The sequence below is a fragment of the Ursus arctos genome, unplaced genomic scaffold, assembly GCF_023065955.2.
Source record: "Ursus arctos isolate Adak ecotype North America unplaced genomic scaffold, UrsArc2.0 scaffold_10, whole genome shotgun sequence".
NCBI classification, from domain to species: Eukaryota; Metazoa; Chordata; class Mammalia; order Carnivora; family Ursidae; genus Ursus; species Ursus arctos.
In genome coordinates, this window is record NW_026622764.1 from 63,224,251 (window position 1) to 63,245,659 (window position 21,409).

At 41.3% G+C, this 21,409-nt stretch overlaps 1 long non-coding RNA gene across 1 annotated transcript in view; it reads left to right on the plus strand.

The window, feature by feature from the left end:
* Positions 1-20,123, plus strand: part of LOC123000726 (uncharacterized) — a 33,674-nt gene extending 13,551 nt beyond the window's left edge. The window contains exons 4-8 of the long non-coding RNA XR_006408912.3: positions 11,195-11,294; positions 14,379-14,466; positions 14,599-14,839; positions 14,947-15,105; positions 19,101-20,123. This is a non-coding gene — a long non-coding RNA (uncharacterized LOC123000726). The remainder of the gene's footprint in view (positions 1-11,194; positions 11,295-14,378; positions 14,467-14,598; positions 14,840-14,946; positions 15,106-19,100) is intronic.
* Positions 20,124-21,409: the final 1,286 nt, after the last annotated feature.

A 21,409-nucleotide genomic window follows, 5' to 3' on the forward strand; every position in this document is an offset into this window, starting at 1 on the left:
GATCAGGAATCCTTAACCTGAAATCCACATTGAGTGCTGTTGTGACGCTGCTATTGCTCTTGCCATCCCTGGGCTCCCTAAATTAGTCTCACCATATTATGAATAAGCAGATCATTACAATTTTTTTCTATGGACTGGGCTATAGTCTATATTAAGCTTTTGTCAATCCTCAAAGGAACAACTTTTTTAAAAAGTTAAAAGTCTTCTCCACCAGACTGTCTGTAATCCAGGACTCAACTGTTTTCACAGTCATCTTGCCATAAACATAATATAGAGTGATTCGGTATTCTAGGCAAAAGCTGTCACCTAAAGCAACAGACACTTGATATGTATTCTGTCTCCACTGCCAAGTAGCCTGTGATCCCTTCGCCTGCTTTCTTGCGAACAGAACTTCTGGCAGCCTGCCCCCATTTGATCAGTGCTACCCCCAGACACAGTCAGTCTGCCCCAGGCCTGTGCAGGGTTGGCTGTCCCTGGTCAGTGCAGGGAGGCGACAGGGCAGACCCACTGTGTCCTCCGGTATGTGGCCAAGGAGTCCCAAGGGCAGTCAGCCTTCGCATGGAACCAAAATGTAGTGGTGGGAAGACCTCAGGCTCCTGACTGCAGGTGTAGAACCACGGGACTGGCTCACCCTTGAAGCCCACCTCCTGTGGACTCCTGTTGGGTGAAGGGGTGTTCTTTGTTGTTGAAGCTGTTTCAGTGACTGTGTCTATCACTTGCCGTCAAATTGATCCTGATGGATAGGTTTGGTTTTGTGTCAATGTGTGAGAAAGCTTTCACCCCGAGGAAACTCACTGCTTGCACAGCAGTAGGTGTGATACCCCACCCCCAGCAGCTCCTGGGAGACTTGTTAGAAATGCACAAACCCACACCCTGGGGGTCTAAGAACTTCTGGTATTTAGGGCCCAGATCTCATCCTCCAGGTGGTTTTGAGGCCTCGAGAGACCCTCTTCACCCCACCATGCTTCCTATAAGAACCAGAGGTCACACCAGTGCACAGCCATGACCTCCTTTTACAAATGGCTGCAAAGAACCAACCCAAAGGCTTGAGGTTGTAATGTAGAACCAGTTGGTAGGTTGTAATGTGATAAAGCTATGGTTCCTCTTGAAACTTTGCTAATTAAACAAGAAATATCTCCTCTTGTGATTGAGTTCCAGTTTCAAAGCATTGTGGTCTGAAAATATGCAGGGAATAATCCCAATCTTTTGGTACCAGTTGAGACCTGATTTGTGACCCAGTATTTGATCTATCTGGAGAATGTTCCACGTGAACTTGAGAAGAATGTGCATCCTTAGGATGGAATGTTCTGAATGACGGGCTTGCTGGTGAAAGTATTCTTGGCTGCATGTTTTTCTCATATATATATATATATATATATATATATATATATATCATGCCCACCCTTTCTGGCCTGCCAGGGCTCTGTGGATATGTCTGTTGCCAGTCTAATGTTTCTACCCTTGTAGGTTAAGGACTTCTTGTCTTGAGCTGCATTCAGGCTATTCTCTTTATCTCCAAAATTTGCTAGCTTCACTATTATATGTTGGGTTGTTGATCTATTTTTGTTTATTTTGAGGGGGGTTCTCTGTTCCTTCTGGACTTGAATGCCTGTTTCCTTAGGGAAGATTAGGGAAGTTCTCATCTATAATTTACTCAAATATACTTTCTGTCCCTCTCTCTTTCCTCTTCCTCTGGGACCCCAATCAATCTAATATTGTTTTGCTTTATGGAATCGCTGATTTCTCGAAGCCTCCCCTCATGATCCCTTAGTTGTTTTTCTCGCTTTTCCTCAGCTTCCTTACATTTCAACATTTTGTCTTCTATGTCACTGACTTCCTCTTCTGACTCATTTATCCTAGACACTAGAGTGTACATTTTAGACTGCATCTCAGTTAAAACATTTTTAATTTCAACCTGATTAGATTTTAGTTCTTCTATTTCTGCACTAAGGGATTCTCTAGTGTTGTTTATGCTTTTTTTCAAGCCCAGCTAGTATCTTTATAATCATTATTCTGAATTCCAGGTCTGACATTTTACTTATATTTGTATATCCATATAAATCTGTGACAGAGGGTAATACTTCTGGTTCTTTCTTTCATGGTGAGTTGCTCTTAGTCATTCCTCCAGGTGGTCCAAAACAAGAACAAAAAAGAAATTAAAAATTAAAAAAAATTTATCAACCATGATCCCAGCAAAATATACACTAGACAAATCAGAAGAGATCAGAAACCAAAAAAGAAAAAAGGGAAAAAGAATGTAATCAAAGAGGTTGACAGAACAGGGTGATACACATGGTCCTGGGTGTATTTTGGTCTGTTTGTTAGAAGACACTTGATTCCACAATTGTAAAGATAGAAAAACTTACAGATACACAAAAATAAAATTGAATACAGTGAAAGGAAGCTAAAAATGAAGAATACACCTATAAAATGTAAATGTAAAAATGAAAGTTAAAAAAAACCTTAAAACAAAGAGTTGATAAAATAAGAAACTAGTTGAAAAGGTAAAAAAGAAAAGGAAAATTTTAAACTGAAAGATAAAAGAATCATGAGAAAAACCCTCAAATTCTATATACTATTTTCCCCTAGCTGTGCACCCAGGCCAATCCACCCGGGGGAGGGAGGAGGGTCTCCCTTTGGCCTGCTGCTTGCAGGGCCCCCACCTGGAGAGGGGTCCCCTGATCTTGTGCACACCCACGCTGCTCCTTACAGGGGAAGGAAGGGGTCGCTGCATTTCTGCCCTTTGCAGGGTCCCTGTATGGAGAGTGGTTGCCCTGTCATGCCGCAGTTTGTGGTTTATGGCAAATGGAGTTGAGAGTCCACTCCTGGGCTTACTATTTGTAGCTGGTTTCCCCTGCTCCAATGCTTGAAAATTCTGCTGGCTCAGGCACCCCTGGTCTTCCTGTGACCCTGGGGATCCTGAGACTGCACTGTCCCATCTAGGATTCTGCCCCGTTTTGCCACCTGAGCACCTTTCGGGCAGGGATGTCTCTCCCTGGAGCAGACTTCTAAAAGTTCTGATGTTGTGCTCCAGGGCTATATCACTTTCCGATGCCCAGTTTACAGAGGCTCCCCTCCCCCCATTTATCTTTCGATATATCTCCTCAGATTCACTTCTCCACACCTCCTACCTTGCAAAAAGTGGTCAGTTTTCTATTTGTAGGATTCCAGCAATTCTTTTCTTACATCTCAGGTTGAATTCACTGGTGTTCAGAATGATTTGATAGTTATCTAGCTAAATTCAAGGGACCAGGATGAAACGAAGTCCCCTACTCTTCCACCATCTTGCCTCCCTCCTAGCATTCCACAGATTTTAACAAAATGTTTATGAAGCAGTTTTAAAGTTTCCATTGACTCATGCTTTCAAAATTTAAATGTTTGCTTTTTTAAAAGATTTTATTTATTTATTTATTTTAGAGAGGGAGAGCATGAGTGGGAGGAGGGGCAGAGGGAGAGAATCTCAAACTGAGAGTGGAGCCCCCACATGGGGTGGGGCTCAGTCCGAGGACCCCAAGATCATGACCTGAGCCAAAATCAAGAGTTGGTCGCTCAAACTGAGCCACCCGGGCTCCCCTAATGCATACTTTTAAACATCCTCAGGTTTGTTCTTAAACACAAAGTAGATTTAAAAATAATTGGAAGCATTTCAAACACCATCAATTAATCTCCCAAAAGAAATTGTGACCTTTGTGTGTAATTACATTTTTGTAACTAAACCTACATTTCTTTTTAGTTACATTACAAGATAAATATGGTATCAATTAATTATCAGCTTCAGACTGTACCTAAATCTTGTCACTTTTTAAAGTTGTTAATGAGTGTGATATTCTGTAAAAACCAGTGCTTAAAACAGATAATTATTGGACTGGTAAGTCTTTCATCCTGAAATAATCACTAACTTGCTATCACATCCTTTTTTTTTTTTTTTTCTTATTTCACAGCTATAGTATTAATTGGCAAATACCAGCTGCATAGTTGATCTGTACCTCACTGTCTTTTAATTCCTTCTCCAACCCACATACCATTATCCATACTCACTGTCTTACCTCCATGTCCCTTTGTTCCATTCTGTTACATCCACCCTCATATTTCCAAACTGGATCAACTGCTTCTGATTTTAGAACTCTCAGCATATTGTGATGGCGAGAATAAAAATTTGTTCTAGGATATCTGAACATGTAGATAAAGTAGAAGCCAACAGATATTTTTCTACCCCAACTGCACCTTATAAGGTCAGTGATTGCTCACTCACCCCTCATACCTTGACTCGCCGGTGGGACAGGCCTTGGTCCAAAAGGACCCTCTGTGCAGCTTGTCTCAGCATTATGGGTAATGAGATGCTAGGTTCTCTTTTAAGATCAAGCATAGACTCAACCCCTTTCTTTGGTTAAGACTCATAAGAGCTTTAGGAGAGTCTCCAGCTGGGAAGGAATGGCTGTACAAGTAACACCTGCCTTTGCAACAACATGAACGAATCTAGAGGACATTATGCTGATTGAAATTTGCCAGACAGAGAAAGAAAAATGCTATATGACTTCACTTAAATGTGTAAACTAAAAAAAAAAGGTTGAACTCATAGAAACAGAACAGTGAAAGAGTGGGGGAGATGGGGAGATGCTGGTCAAAGGCACAAGCATTCAGGTAGAAGATGAATAAGCTTTGGGGGTCTAATGTACAGCATGGTGACTAGTTTAGAATACTGTGTTGTGTACTTGAACATTGCTAAGCAAGTAGACCTTAAGCATTCTCACACACAAAGTAGCTTTATATAAGCTGATAGATGTGTTAACCTAATTGTCATCATTTCATGAAGTAGATGTATGTCAGATATTCACATGATATTGTACATGTTACATATGCACAATTTGTCATTTATGCCTAGTAAACTGAAAATCAGTGATGCAGACTCTTCCGGTCGGGGTGAAATTTTCATAGATCCACAGAGCTAGAGATGGCATAAATATTAACATGGCTATCATCTTTCTAGAGTTTACAAAATATCCTTATTTTTTTTCCATTTGAGAGGCTTGCAGAAGTTAAATAACGGACTCTGATTGCTCAGTGTGATAGGCTGAATAATAGTGCCTGAAAATATCCACACCCTCATCTCCAACACCTGTGAATGTTACCTTGCATGGTAAAAGGGACTTCATAGAGGTAAAGGTGAAGATCTTGAGATGAGGAGATGATCCTGGATTATCTGGGTGGGCCCAAAGGAATCACCAGAGTCCTTATGAGAGAGAGCAGTAGAAGATTCCATGAGGGAAGGAAAAGATTGGAGTGCTTGGAGAAAATGGTTATGAGCCAAGGAATGTGGGAGCCTCTAGAAGCTGGAAGAGGCAAGAAATGGACCATCCCCTGGAGGGTCCAGAAGGGGGACCTTCACTGTAGCCCTATAGGACTCATTTTGGGCTTTTGAGCTCCAGAACTGGGAGAGAATAAAGGTGTGTTTTAAGACACTAAATGTGTGGGGGCGCCTGGGTAGCGCAGTCGTTAAAGCGTCTGCCTTCGGCTCAGGGCGTGATCCCAGCGTTCCGGGATCGAGTCCCACATCGGGCTCCTCTGCTGGGAGCCTGCTTCTTCCTCTCTCACTCGCTTGCTGTGTTCCCTCTCTCGCTGGCTGTCTCTCTGTCACATAAATAAATAAAATCTTAAAAAAAAAAAAAAAAAGACACTAAATGTGTGGTAACATGTTATAGCGGCAACAAGATTACTAACGAAACCAGGAAATGCTGGTGTTTGCAGTGCCGGGTAGAATTGATAAGCTCATTAGTCAGCACTCATAGTGCTTGTGCCATCCGTGTCTGGCTAAAATTTTTCAAAATTCCACATCATCCCCTAAGTGTTATATTGAGTCCAAGTCTTTTCCAAAGAGGAAGAAGGTGTCTTTGTAAATTGTATGGTTTAGAAATTTTCTTTCCAAATTATAGCTGTGAAGGGAAATTTCTATTTTTTCAGTTGCCCACATAGGCAGTCTCTTTGGGCTTGGACAAAATTTTAATTACTCCTTGGTAATTAACATTCTTATATTAAGGATGACTAGAATTTCATTAAAATTTTTTTTAAGGTTCTTAAATAGGATGGACTTGGTAGATCTTAAAATTACCCTGCTGCTCTAAAATCTTATTTGCAATAGGGATCGTCTTGTTTTACACAGTTTCACTAGAAGTATAAACACCAAAATATAGTCTATATTATAGTTTCTAACTAATGGTCCCATTTTTGTCTCCAACAAATCCTAAGGTAATAATAATAGATTTGCCTTTTGCCAAAATCCCTTCCACCAATTTGCTGAGACCAAAAGAAAATTGAATTTTTTTCAGCAAGAAAGATTGTAAAGCTAATTTTTTCTAATGCTTTATGATTCACATAAGCCAAAGTTAAAAGATTATATATATTCAAATTTCAGAATTCTAGTGATTACTTGAGTTTGAGAAAAGACTTTCAGAAAGAGAAAAAAGAGCAGTCAGTCCTATTTAAGGGCAGACAAGTGGTATTATAGTTTGAAGAAGGTGATTTTTTTTACACAAGACTTCACCCATGGGCATTGTTTTGGATGCATGTGGGAAATTGTGTCAGGAAGAGAAACCATCTAAGAAAGAGAAATAGAACTGTTTGGGCTGAGAATAGGAGGGTTCCCATTGTATCTGACCTTGATGGTCAGCCTCAGACAACTTCCAGAACATTTGAGTTTTAGGAGTGCCTGGGACCAATATTTCATATGTAAACTCCAAGAATAGGAAGTAAAGAAAGAGAACCTTGGACTCACCCTCATGCCACTATAATCATAGCTCCCAGAACAGTGCTTGACACAGAGCAGACATTCAATAGTATTTGTGGAATCCATGCATGAGTGCATGAATGAATAAATATAAAAGCAGTTGTTTCCCTGAATATTTTTTTTTAGTAACTAATGACATGTCTAAATGGCACTAAGCTTATTCACTCCTAGTGGAATCACCATCACTCTCAACAAACATTTGAGATGGCAGGGTGTATAGGATATTTTATCAAGTCAAGCATACTTTCATTATCAAAATATTTTCCTCTGAAAGCAATGCCTTCTCCAACTGAGCATATAACAATTTATTGTTCTCAAGTAATGAAGAATCCTATTATGGCTTGATATGTTTCATAACAACTAGCTGTTTTTGAGGCTGCATTGCAGACTTGGTGGTCTAAGAGGGGAGAGAGCAAGACACTTGGATCGAGGAGTTTCTATCCCTGAAATAGAGACATGTCACCAAGATGAGGATGTAGTTACCTCCAACCAATATATATCATGTAATGTTCATCATCATAAGTGAGCTGAGGTTTTTTTATTAGCATTTGATATAGATGAATATGGTAAATACATAACTTCCTCCCAAATCATAAGTATCAATTTTTCCACAAAAGTCTGAATCTATGAAAAAGAAGAGGATGCAGGCTACGCGAGTGGCTCAGTCGGTTAAGCATCTGCCTTTGGCTCAGGTCATGGTCCCAGGGTCCTGGGATCAAGCTCCGAATAGGGCTCCCTGCTCAGTGGGAAACCTGCTTCTCCCTCTACCCTTCTCCCCCTGCTTGTGTGCTCTCTCTCTCACTCTCTCGCTTGCTCTTTCTCTCTCAAGTAAATAAATAAAATCTTAAAAAAAAAAAAAAAAAGGAGAATGCTGTTTCAAGCAGTGCCTCCAGCCTGCCTTCACAGATGTAACACATGTGAACCGGGATCTGGAGACAATAATAAGGCAGAGGAAGTATGTGGCGTATGCATCTCTTCTGTCAGCCCTCAAACAAACAGGGCAGCAAAGTTGAGCCCCTTATAGGAAAGAATCTAAGCCAGAGGAAGAGAGTAAAGCATGATATACAATCTCCCAGTTACAGGCAGAGAGACAGTTAAGGGCATAAAGGGAAAGTGCAAATCTCAGGCAAGGTAACATTCCAGGGATCTGGATGAAGCCAGATGAAGAGGGAGGGAGCCTGACTGGTCAGGCAGCAATGGACTGAAGTGTGATTCTGGCACAAGCCTGGTCTGGGTGGCTGTGTAGAGTTCAAGACAGAGGCAAGGGCATTGGTTAGGAACAAATATCAGGAAGGGCATTTTAGGTTTGGAAGTGGCAAGCTGATCTACAGGAAAACACAAGGTTCGTCTTAGTTTTGTGATTTTTTAAAATTGTGATAAAATAGACAAACCATAAAGTTTGCCATTTTAATTATTTTTGAGTGTATAATTCAGTGGCATTAAGAGCATTTGCAATCATTTGACACCAAAAGCAAAGCCAAAAAAAAACCAGCAGAAGATCTGAAAAGGTATTTTTATAAAGAAGACATACACATGGCCAACAGATGTGAAAAGGTGCTCAACATCCCTAGTCACCAGGAAAATGCTAATCAGAACCACAATGAGAGACAACTTCACACCTATTAGAATGGCTATAATCAAAAAGATAAGAAATAATAAGTGTTGGTGAAGATGTGGAGAAAAGGGAACCCTCGTGCACTGTTGGCGGGAATGCAAACTGGTGCACTGTTGGCGGGAATGCAAACTGGTCTATGGAAAACAGTATGGAGGTTCTTCAAAAAATTAAAAATAGAGCTACCATATGATCCAGCAATGCCACTTCTGAGTATTTGTCTGAAGAAAACAAAAACACTAATTCAAAAAGATATCTGCACCCCTATGTTCCTTGCCGCATTTTTTTTTTTTTTTTTTTTACGATAGTCAAGATATGGAAGCAACCTAAGTGTCTATGGATGGACGAATCACACGCCATCAATCACAAGCTCTTACCCAGACACACAGAATGCCTCACTCTTTGGGAGCTCAGAGTCTGAATGTTTGGAGCAAAGTGAGGCTTCCTAGAGTGCTGAACTATAAAAGAAAACAACTGAATTTGAAATAAACCTGCCAAAGAGAATGGTAGAGTTGGTAAATCTGACCTTTCATGCCGGTTGTCTAGTAAGAGAATCCACACACCCCTCTAGAATAAAGAGGTACTTCTTTAGAGAAAATGCATTAATTGACCCGTGAGCACAGCAGGCTGTGTTATATGCCATGGTCAGTCTCCTTTTCAAACTCCACTCTTTCATGAAAGTGATAAACACCACAATGATTATTTAAAAGAAAAAGAAAAGAATATTTCCCTCTGAGGATCCAGGCCCTCAGGAAGGCTGTCTTCCCACCAGCAGAAAGGCGATTTTGAGCTGCTGAGAGAGCCTGACTTCAAATATATCTTCCCTGCCAAATTCCCGTCAGCGTAGGGTCTTCATTTACCTTAGGAGCAAGGCTTCGAGATTTGACACACATCTCCCCAAGTCACACTTCATATTCAGCAGCTCTTTTATCCTTGGACGAATAGCAGAGTGGTCTGGGGGAGCAGGGAAAGGGAGAATAGGAAATGTTCAGTGCCGGGTATCAGAGGAACAGTTCCCATTGTAGGCTGAGCTGTGAAGTTAAACTGCTAATTGACCACTTGGCCTGGCTCCGGCGCTGCCAGTCTTCTATTTAAACAAGCCCACAGTGCCCCCTGCAGGGAGGAGAGCCGAGGTTTGGCTGGCTTTGTTCTAGGCTATTTCACTGTGAAGTACTATTTGGGTAGACACAGGATAAGAAGCTGAAAAATATGAAATGTCTCGATCTACCAGATTAATGGGAGGTTTAGCTTTCCCAGCTTGACTCTGAGCTCGCCAAGTTTGTGGTCGGCAGAATCAGCACGGACAGGAATGACAATCTTTCTTTCAAAAGACAAGCAGAAGTCATTTACAGTTTACTCTTAGAGAAACACATGACCCCTTTCCCTTCACCTTCATAGACATATCTTGCAATCTTTATGACTTTTATGATTTTTAATTCTCTATGCTTAGTTTTAAATGATTATAATCATTTATAACATAAATGATCATAATTATATGTATACCAAACTTCATTTAATTTTTTTATCAATCTATTTTGTAATGCTTCCATGGCCACATAAGTCTATTAATATTCAGTTGCTGGTTAATAATTTACCAAATCATATGCATATTTTTGTGCCTTGACGCTTTGGCCTGTATCTAATCTTTTTTTTTTTATAATGATTTTTTATTATATTATGTTAGTCACCATACAGTACATCCCCGGTTTCCGATGCTGGCCTGTATCTAATCTAAATGACGTGTACAAACACTTGTTTTTTCCCTTGAATTAATTCTTTAGGACAACAGTTATAGTGACAGATGTTCAGATGTGTAGACTCTGGGGGAAGAAAGATTTGAATTCAGAACGGGACTTTTCCACTTTTAGGCAACGTGCCCATGGGAATATTAATAATCTCTGAAGCTGAGATGTCTCCTTTATAACGGGGCTGGTAAGACTTCAAAACAGAAATACTGCATCTAATATGTGGTTGCAATGTGATAATAGCATAATGAAGGACAGCAAATCTGTTGCAGCAAAAATTAACTTTAAAATTAAGTAGGATGCCTTTCCTGATCCTCCACTTCCAAAACCCAGTCCAGTAACATAGTAAACACAATGCCTAGCCAGGTATCCCCATCTCTCATCCACTTAAAGAGGGTGTGTTTTTGATTGCTAGAATAGAAGTCAAGGTATCTAGCATAGTCAAGGGCAAGAAAGAGGGGCACCTGGGTGGCTCAGTCGGGTAAGTGTCTGCCTTCAGCTCAGGTCAGGATCCCAGGATCCTCGGATGGAGTCCTGAGTCAGGGTCCCTGCTCAGCGAGGAGTCTGCTTCTCCCTCTCCCTCTGACCCATCCCCCTACTCGTGCTCTCCTGCTTTCTTTCTCTCTCTCTCAAATAAAATAAATAAATAAATCTTAAAAAAAAAAAAAAAAGAGCAGGAAAGAAGAGGAAGAGTTCAATGTAAGACAGATGGAGCCTGGAGAGACAATGTTAAAGCACTGATATAGTAGAGACCCTGGAGCATACAGGAAAATTGGAGAGTGGAGGAAGGGGATTTTAAAAGGTGTTGCCCCAGATTATGAATCATATATCTCTAATGTTCTTCACTGAATAAAAATAAAGAATGTAAACACTTTATAAAATTTGTGGCTGCTGATTCTGCCTCTGGAATGTGACTTTGCTCTGCAAATCATGTCGACCCCTAGATGTATAAGAATTAAGCCATCATCATCATCATCATGGATTTATTCATAGACTTGAGATTACAGTATGAGGGGTGGAATCATTTTCATGACTAACAGAGTTTTTTCTATTCAGAAAGAATGTTCTGGTTTACACTGATCTGACTCCCTTTCAAAAGGGAGTATCAAGCTCTTGCCTTGGTCATCTGCTGTGCTGGGGGCTCCCGCTGGCTGAGGTAGGTCAGTCATCAAGTGTCCTCTCTAGAAACCTGAGTATGTCTGGGCTTGCTGGTGATGGGACTCACTTAATCTTTGGGGGGGGAAGGAATGCTTCTGGGGAATGCTGTTGTCTTCATGAGAAGCAAAGGCAAGGCAAGGCCTTGACAGCTGTTCTCTCTCCAGGCCACTTCCCCTGGCAGGCATATCACGGGGGCTGGGGATCATTAACATTTATTGTCTCAGCAACTCCACAGTAGGTATACACAACCACGGCACAAATCACGAAAAGTCTCATGAAGATTTACCAAGCTGCTCAGAACAGCAGTTTCAGCCTTGAAGGGATCCAATTCTTAAAGGCTTCTGAAGAACTTGTTTTCAGTTCAAGCAGGAGATCTGTTATCTTCTTGACCTGAATACCTAATGTTTTCATTAGGTAAAAACACACAGTGTCTGTATTAGCTCAAGGTTACAATTAAATGGAAAGCAAAATTTAGAACAAGAGCAAAACCATGGGTGTAGACCAGTTCACAAGAGTCATAAAACATTACTAGCTCTGTAAATAAATAATGCCTCTGGCCAGAGTAAATAATTAGCAGGTATCCATCTTTGCATTATGATTAGCAGTAGAACTGAGAACATTCACTTACAAAAGCAATGGCCACTCCAGTACCTCAGTCTAATTGAAGATGAAAAAAATGTAAGACATCTAGAAAAAGGAACTGTTTAGGTCACCACTGATCTATACTGATAAAAGTCATGGAGTAATACGATAGCTTCTGCCCACAGTAATAATTCACAACATTGCCACGAGAGTCAAGGTAATGTGTTGATGAGTTTCATGTGACATTGGAATCTCTTTAGTAAAATACGATAGATGTTTGTGGAAATGTGAAGTGTCAAAGATGTCATTGAGTAGCTTTCAAAAAAGAAATTATTTCATATATTTAAGCCATATTAAAGGGAAGCTTGAAGTTCTGTTGACTAGATTAAGTTTAGCAGAAAGTTCTAATTCAGAAGCATTAGATGAAAAGAAGTTTGGAATTCTTGAGATGGAGGGCAATGGCTAGGATAGTGAAGCCGGAGGCATAGTAACCCTTACTCTCACCTTTACACACACACACACACACACACACACACACACACACACACACACACACACACAGAGTGCATACTAAAAACATACATGTAATTTTAGAAATTAGTCATAATGGCCATGAATGGAAAAGAGATGCCTTACTACCTGGGAGGACCAATGGGTGGGCAGAACTTGGAAGGGCAGGGATGAGTGGCTGGCTTCAGCAAGCTTGTCTACAAGTGAAGCTTGGATCTTTCTAGTACAGGGGTGAAATTCCCCCACCCATGCAATCACCACCAGCAGCAGCCCTCTGCTTCGTCTGTTCCCGCTGGCTTCCCTCTGACTCACGCCTCTTCCTGCCAAATGCCAAGACTTTCTTTATGAGCAGGAAGGGAAGTGGGAAGGAGGGGCAGGTAACAGAAGAGTGGACCTTGCTTTGTCATCTTGAAAGAGGGCTACTAATGGGGTGCCTGGCTAGCTCAGCAAGTAAGGCATGTGACTCTTGATCTCAGGGTTGTGAGTTTGAGCTCCACGTGGAGGGTAGAGTTTACACAAAAAAAGAAAGAGGGCTGCTAAGTAAGCCTCTAGAACTGTCTTATTTTGTTTAAATGCTGGCATTCTAACAAGATATCAGGCTTGATTCCTCATATTGGCTGATAAAAAGAGAATCGGGTATGTAACTATACCTCTTGCATAAGGTATCAGCCTTTTAAGAATTTAAGTCATCTAAGTACCTTAAGAAATTATGGTTTTTATTTCATACAAATAAACACCCCTTCTTCCTCTTTATTGCAATACCATAGACTTCCAGCATAGTTTATTCTCTAGACCCCTCGTCATAGATAGGGATCTGAGAACACATTGGTTATAAAGAAGGATTAATTGAAAACCATTTCCTATAATTAGGGATATAAAGCTGTTTCTCTGTTACTAAAGATTATCTACTAAATACCACAAAATAAAAATTTTAAACAGAATCCTTCCTTCCACATTTTAGGCTCATATCCTGCTTAAGACAAAGATGAACACTTGGTACAACAGACGCGGTACTGTCCCTCTATGCACGTTAGCTAAATGCACTGCGAATGTTCTGCCTCGCTGCCCTGACTTGACTGACCTCTCATTCTTCCATTCATTTTGTGTTCTGGGCAGCACAGAACTTTTGGCAGAGCTTTGGGCCACAATGACTGAGGGATTAAAAAGGGATGTGCCCTAGTGATAGTTCTTAATCCTATGCAAAAATAAAACAGAACAAAAGGAAAACGTCATGCTGGGCATGAAAATGCGAGTTTTACAGTGGCTTGAAATCCTGTCAAGGAAATTGTCAAGGGAATAGAGAAGTGGGTGGGCAATCGGTTAGGAATAGGTGGAAAAGTGCTTTGACGGGAAGGAAAACACCGGTATCATCAGGACTTGCTGACAGTGGACAAACAGCCGAGGGGAGAAACTATTGCCTGGGGCACGGTCTGACCTGAAGGGATTTGAAGAGAACAGATGCTTGGGGTTAGGTCTCCATGGGAATTCTGCCAAAAAGCAGTGGTTTTCCAAGTGTGGCCCTGGACCAGCAGCATCAGTATCACTTAGAACTTCTTAAAAACATTAACCCTTGGGCTCACTTTACCTACCAAATTAGCTAGGTGATTCTAATGCCTGCTGAAGTTTGGGAACCCTGCAGTTACGTGTCCGCTGGGCTCTCATTTCCGTGCTGCGTCCCCTGGTATGTGCGTGTGTCCATGTTTAAAATCTTGGATTGGAATAGAAGCCTTTACAGTTTTGCTGGTTTTAAGCCAGAGATGTTAGTGGAGGAATAATAAACACAAACTGGAGTCACTAAGTTATAATAAGTAATCTCAAATGATGGAAAAAGGCTGACAGGAAAATAGGCAAATAGTGGGGGGTTTTTAATATATTCTTTTCCTTAGCAGTCAAGTGTGAGTCACTTGAAATTCTCTTGATTTAAACATCATATTTGTTTTCATTTGGAAGGAACCTTAAGAACATCTGTTACCACCTTCTCGTTTTACAGATGAGGAAGCCAATGGGGTAAGGATATACTGACGTGCCCGCATTAATCAGAAATTCACCATCCTAGTTCCAAGGCAGAGGGATTACAGGTAAAAGTTTAAATTCCATAGCTATTCTTGATTTGAAGGGAAAATAAAATGTTTATGCACATTTTATAAAATTAAATGGGTCGTGTAACTGTCTTCCCCTCTCCTGGCTGCTGCCCGTGGCTGGTGGCGAAGCCTCGGATCATAAGAGGAACACATGCTGTCTCTCAGGAGGCCGAGGCTCAGCGGAGCAGACCGTGGCCCCAGCTGCAAGGCTGCCTTTGCCAGAGGAATGAAAGAGTCTTTTCACTCCCTGGTTCTTCCTGCCCCCATGCCAGGCACGGCACCAGCAGCGGCCCCACTTTCCTTCTGCGAATGCATTCTTCAATTCTAGAAGGAAATCATAAGTGACTTGCCCGGGGAGGATTGCTCATGAGTGAGTAAAGGAATAAACTTTATGATAATTATTAATCATTATTATTTTACTTAAGCACTCTATCCCTCCTTTCAGAAGGCACTTAAGGGAGCATTTTGTTTTTTAAGGGCTGGATGTCTGTCCCATCCTCTACCAGGCCTCAGCATCTTCTGAAGGCAAGAGCCTGGAGGGTCAGCCCTGCATCCGGGTCTCAGTGCTTTCCTGCAGTGCCGAGTTGGCTGCCTTGCACACACTAAGTGCTCCGTGGATATTTGGTGAATTACTGAGTGAGTGTGAGAGACGAATGAGGGAAACTGGGAATGGAAAGCATAGGGATACTTTCCCATTTGTCAGAGGAGAGTGATAATTCCTAAAATCCTTTGGTTTTGCCTTACTTTTAGGAGTAAAAATAATAAAAGTACACAAAGTCGTCTTAGGGTCACCCTAAAGTCAAGCATGGCAACCCAGATCCTTATGTATTTCCAAGCCTGAGCAAAGATTATTTTGAAAGAGGGTAATGCCTGGGTTGGGAAACATTACAAACCAGAATCCAGGCAATCTTCACAACACGGACATTATATTTATGCTCAAGAAACTTATGGTTTGATACATTAGGGTTTAAAATGTTCACTTTAGTAAAAATTGATTGGAAAATACAAAACAAACATCTGAATATATAGATAGCTTGACTTCTCTAAATATTGAATTTGACACACACAGTAACCAACTGATTAAGTTGACAAGATATTTTGGGTTCTAACACCTTAGCTTTCAACTCTATTAGGAAAGGCATAGAAATAACATATTAGAAATAACTTCCTATTGGCAATTTTTTTAAAGTAAGGAGGAATAAAAATATCTTGGCTGGGAATCACAGAGATTGTGGGGAAGTCATATTGTATTTCAGTGATTGAGAAACATGATCCGAATGCTGAAATCCTCTGTTTTATTTTGGATGGCCCTTCTTCCTCAGAAGCTTTCTGGCTTGGTTTGTGTTTATTTGGAAGCTCGTGTAAGCCCCGTGAGGGGAGAGGACATGCCTGTGTTGTTTATCCCTGCATCCCCAGCAGCTAATGAAGCATCCGACTCCTGTGGGTAAAATGGAAGGGAGATAGGAAGCAACCAAAGAAGCAGTACTTTTGTTGTTGTTGTTGACGTGTTTACAATATCTTAAACTGATCATTTCCTTGAAAGAAAGCCAATGAGCTTTAAAATTTTGTAGCCGTGATCATTTTAGAGTTTATGAATTGTCATATACGTGTCTCGAATCCCCTTTCTGTTTGTAATATTTAGACGTCAAACATGTTGCAGCAAGAACAGGGAATGCACAAAAAAATTATGGACTGTAAATTTGCCGAGGCAAATGATTATTTATACTTATTCAGAGAATGTATTATTTTTTAAAAGTTTAATGAAAGTAATTGTAATATGCGTGTCTATTGTTTGTTTGAACCAAAAATTCTTTAGGTTAAGGACTATACCAGAAGCAGAGAAGTTCTGCTTCTCCTTTGCCTGTTTAACTAACAAGGCTGACAAAACAAGGACATCTACCTCCCCATTTGTTCTCAGATCCCCGGCTCTAAGAGGAGCTCAAATTACACTATTTTAAAACCACACACACACACACACACACACACACACACACACAGGGAGACACAGAAGTACACTGAGGCTTCTAGCCTTTTATAACTAATATATTTTCAGAACTCAGCTGTGCTCAAGATTTCAGCTGGAAACTGAGCTGAGTATCAGAAATAGAGTCGGTACTTCGTACATAATAGGTACTGAGATATTTGTTTCTTTGAAATTGCTGAACCAGAATTCCTATGCAGGCAGGAAGATGGGATGGGGAGAGAAATAGGAGATTAGCTTCAAAATAATGAGAAAGTCCAGAGACTTAGAGGGAAGTGCCCGAGGCAAGGGTGGTTGTGGTGGCGCTGGTGGGGCTGATGGTGGGGAGAGCAGTGTGGTTATTTTGGTGCAAGGAGAGGACAAGTCTCCAGGGAAGTTGCGGCATTTGAGATAGATCTAGAGAGCAAAGATCATAGAAAGTCTAGTCTGTCTGGAGCAGAGAAGGTGCAAAGAGAGGGACGGAGAAGGGATGGGGCTGACATGGGGCATCTGACCAGATGTTCTGGAGGCTCTTAGACCCTTTCTGAAGACTTTACATTTATTCTTCAGGCAATATGGAATCATTAACAGATTTTAAGCAGGAGAGTGAAGTGAACAGATTTTATTTTAGAAAACTGTGGTCACAGGGGAGCCTCAGTGGCTCAGTCGGTTAGGCGTCTGCCTTCGGCTCAGGTGATGATCTCAGGGTCCTGGGATCGAGTCCTGCATCGGGCTCTCTGCTCATCAGGGAGTCTGCTTCTCCCTCTACCCCTCTCTCCCTGCTCGTGATCTCTCTCTCTCTCTCTCTCTCTAATAAATAAAATCTTTTTAAAAAGAAAAAAGAAAACTGTGATCACAGATGAAGAAAAGATTGAGTTAGACCAGAAAGAGGAGCCTATTACAGAAGTCCAGGTAAGGAGTGACAATAGTCTGAACTAGAGTGGCAACACTGGGATGTTTAAAGACATTTTGAAGGTAGAATTCACAGGATTTGGCTCTTAGTTCTCTGTGAGAAGGGATAAGGAAATCAGAGGATGAGACCTTATCCCCAATACACTGGGCACCCTAAAATGAAGTGATGTGTCTTTAGACCACTCATTCATTCCCCAAATATTTGTTCACCATTGATTGTATTGGGCATTGTACTCAATTGTGGTGCTGCAGAGGTAAAAATATATGGTGGTTATTCTAAAGGCGCCAACAGTATATGAAATTACATCATTCCAAATTACATCATTACAAAGTCAAAGGACTAAAGGTAAAGTTAAAAAAATATTGTAATGTATATAACCAATATCCTTAGTAGAAGCTCAGCAGAGAAGGGTAGATATCTACAGGCAATTCTTAGTGGAAGAAACACATAAAGGGATGCTTGGCTTTCCCAGTAACCAAAGAGATGTGCATTAAAATAACAACAAAGTATTTAGGGGGAGAGTCCAGTAGACTGATAAAAATGAAAAAAAAAAAAACCCAACATAGTAACATATCCCAATTTTAGAGACTAGAACACACACACACACACACACACACACACACACACACACACTCTGACATTCAGGAAAAATGGAAAGTGTATACACTCAATTGTTAATAGTGCTTCTTCCCAGACAAGTGGGTTACAGACCTAGTGGTTTTCATTTAATTCTTCATGCTTTTTTTGTATTGTACATATTTTTTTCTTTTAAACTATGTATTACTCCTATAAGCTAAAAGTGACTAATAATGCTATTTCTAATTCAGAAAAAAATTGGTAAAGAGCATTGAGTGTAGAGGGGATGGGAAGAGAGCCGTCCCGGCAGTGGGAAGGGCATGTGTACAGGAGTTGGAAGTGTGGAGTGTTGGAGAGCCATTGACATTTCAGCATCCCACAGCATCAAGTGCCAGAGACAGCCCAGAACCCATGGAAAAGAGTTTAACACTTATCCTAAAAGTAGTAAGGAACTAGGTATGGCTTCCGATCAGGAGAGACATGGTCTGTGCCCAGATGCCTCTGGGGTCAGCGTGGAGAATGGACAAAGGGGAGTTGTTTAGTGGTCGGGAGGTCACATAGGAGGCCAACGGGCGATGGGACCTCCCATGGCAGGAGGACCCTGGTCAAGTATACAAACTTTCTGTGCCTCAGTTGCCTCATTATAAAACAGAAATAAGAATAACCCCCTCCTTGAGGGCAGATGTGTCCTGAAACTAATGAGGGTCAATATTCAGAACCCATCACTTGTGCCAATCCAAGTATTTATTTTTGTAAGTACTAATTTTGATATTTGTAATTTTCTTTTTTTTAATTTTATTTTCTTGTGATAAGAACACTTAATTAACATGAGATCTATCCTCTTAAAAAATGTTAAGTGTGCAAATAGTGTTGTTAACTATGGCACTACGTTGCATAGCAGATCTCTAGAATTTATTCATCTTGTGCAATTGAAACTTTATATCCATTGATTAGCAACTCCCCATCTCCTTCTGCTGCCAGCCCCTGGAAACCACCACTCTAGTCTCTGATTCTGAGTTTAATGATCTCAAGTATCTCGTGTAAGTGGATTCATGCAGTGTTTGTCCTTTTGTGACTGGCTTTGTTCACTTAACACAATGTTTTTCTTCAAGGTTCATCCATGGTGTAGCATACTGCAAGATTCCCTGATATTTGTATTTTTCTGTTCTTTTTCTTTAAAAGGAACCCTAAAACTGTGCAATTCTTAGGCTTCAGGGAACTTGGAGCCATTTCTGACAATGCTTAGGATTGCTCTCAGGATGAAATGAGCAAATTCACATTGAGTGTGGGGCACCCAGTACCCACCAGAGGAGTGTCAGCTGTTTTTATTATGTGAAGGTGAGATATGGCTGATGGATACATCTAGGATGATCCCTGGGCATTCTGGCTGGGGCTACGGGGTGCTAGGCCCCCATAGACAGGCTAGTTTAAAAATGAAGGAATACTGGTTCAATTTTGAATATGTTGAAGTGCGAAGTGCAGATAAAATATTCAGTGGGTGTCCGGAAATGGGCCATGAAATGGTTAGGAATAGAGTTCAAGGGAGAGGTTAGCGCTATCAATTTGGGAATTATCCAAATAGAAAAGATAATTAACGTCACAATTATGGATGAGAAGGTTCGGGGAAGAAAGAGAACTGAATAGGGCTCCGGGCTGAATCCTGGGGGACAATAGACTTTAACAATCAGATTGTGGTGGTGGTTACATGAATCTATATAATTTCATGGTCCTGTATACTCTCCCCGCTAAAAAAAGAAGAGCACTTGTCAAAACTGGTGAAATCCGAGTAAGTCTTGTACTTAACTGTACTGTGCCCGCGTAGATTTCCTGTTGTTAATACGGTACGATGGTTTTGTAAGATGTTATCCTTGGGGAAAGCTGGCTGAAGGGTACATGAAACCACTATTCTTGCATCTTTTTCTTTGTTTCAAAATAAAAAGTTAAAAATAAAAACAAGGCTGTAGCATTTAGATTGGACTGAGCCAAAGCAGCCAAATAATTTGGAGTAAGATATTGTGTGCTGATATTATTTTTATGGCTGTTTTTAGTGGTGATCTAATTTCAGGCTACTCTCAAAAGAATGTGACCAACTGCACAAGCTAAAACAACTGTGACATTCCTGCTATAATCTGTCTCTGGTCAATAAGGACCTAAATCTTTATAGGGAAAAACATCAGGCAGAGGTGAGAAGACTAGACAGGAAAATTCTGAGATAGGGGCGAACCAACAGGGAGCAGCTCAGCCTTTCTCTGTGGCACTGGGGATCGAAGAGAGGGAGAAATGCCTATTCAACCCAACACCTGACTTATTCCCAAGACACTAGGAAAATGAAGTCTTCCACAGAAAAATTAATAAAGGAAAAATGAAATCAGACAGGTTTTTTTTTTTTTTTTGGTTGTCTGTTGCTTTGAGAAAAAAATAAAATCATTAATGATCTTTAGATTTTCTTCTTCTCATAGATCCTGGGGGATAGAAGGACAGTTTGAAGTGATTTGGTTCCATGCTACTCAAAACTTGGTCTGTAGATGCCACAACATTGGCATCCAGAAATACAGACTCTCAGGCCCCGCCCCAGGCCCACTGACGATGACTCTGCATTTCTCAAAGTATTCAGAGGGTGTGCATGCACACTAACGGATGCAAAGCCCTGGTCTTGCCAATCCTGCGTTCCCACCGCATTCATCATCACCAGCAGAAAATTAATAAAGAGGACAATTAACTGCCAGCAGTTGGGAAAATAACCTCCTATCACCAAAAAGATCCGTGGAGTAAGATACTAATCTTTAAATTCTCTATTAACAAAATCTCATTTAAAAAAAAAAAATCTTCCTGGGGCACCTGGGTGGCTCAGTCAGTTAAACATCTGCCTTTGGCTCAGGTCATGATCCCAGGGTCCTGGGATCAGAGTCCCTGCATCTGACTCCTTGCTCAGCGGGGCGCCTGCTTCTCCCCCTGCCTCTCCCTTTCCCTTGTGCTCTCTTTCGTGCGCTTATTCTCTCTCTCTCAAATAAATAAATAAAATCATTTTTTTATTTTTTTTTTTAAAGATTTTATTTATTTATTTGACAGAGAGACAGCCAGCGAGAGAGGGAACACAAGCAGGGGGAGTGGGAGAGGAAGAAGCAGGCTCCCAGCGGAGGAGCCTGATGTGGGACTCGATCCCAGAACGCTGGGATCACGCCCTGGGCCGAAGGCAGACGCCTAACGACTGAGCCACCCAGGCGCCCCATAAAATCATTTTTTTAAAAAGTCTTCCTATTCCATGTGATGGTCTGCTTTTCTCTGCCGGTTTTGGGTTAGCAGCTGAGAGGCAGCAGGCGGGGGGGGGGGGGGGGGGGGGGGGGGGCTTCGCTGGCGCCAAGCAACCCCTGTGGTGGGTGAGCTTGGTAGACGGAAGGGCCCACACTTGTGGCCCCTGCAGCTTCCACCTGGCCAAGGTCGGGAGCTTTCTCTTCTTGTCGCGTGGAGGCTGCCTGCCAGGGGCTGGAGCT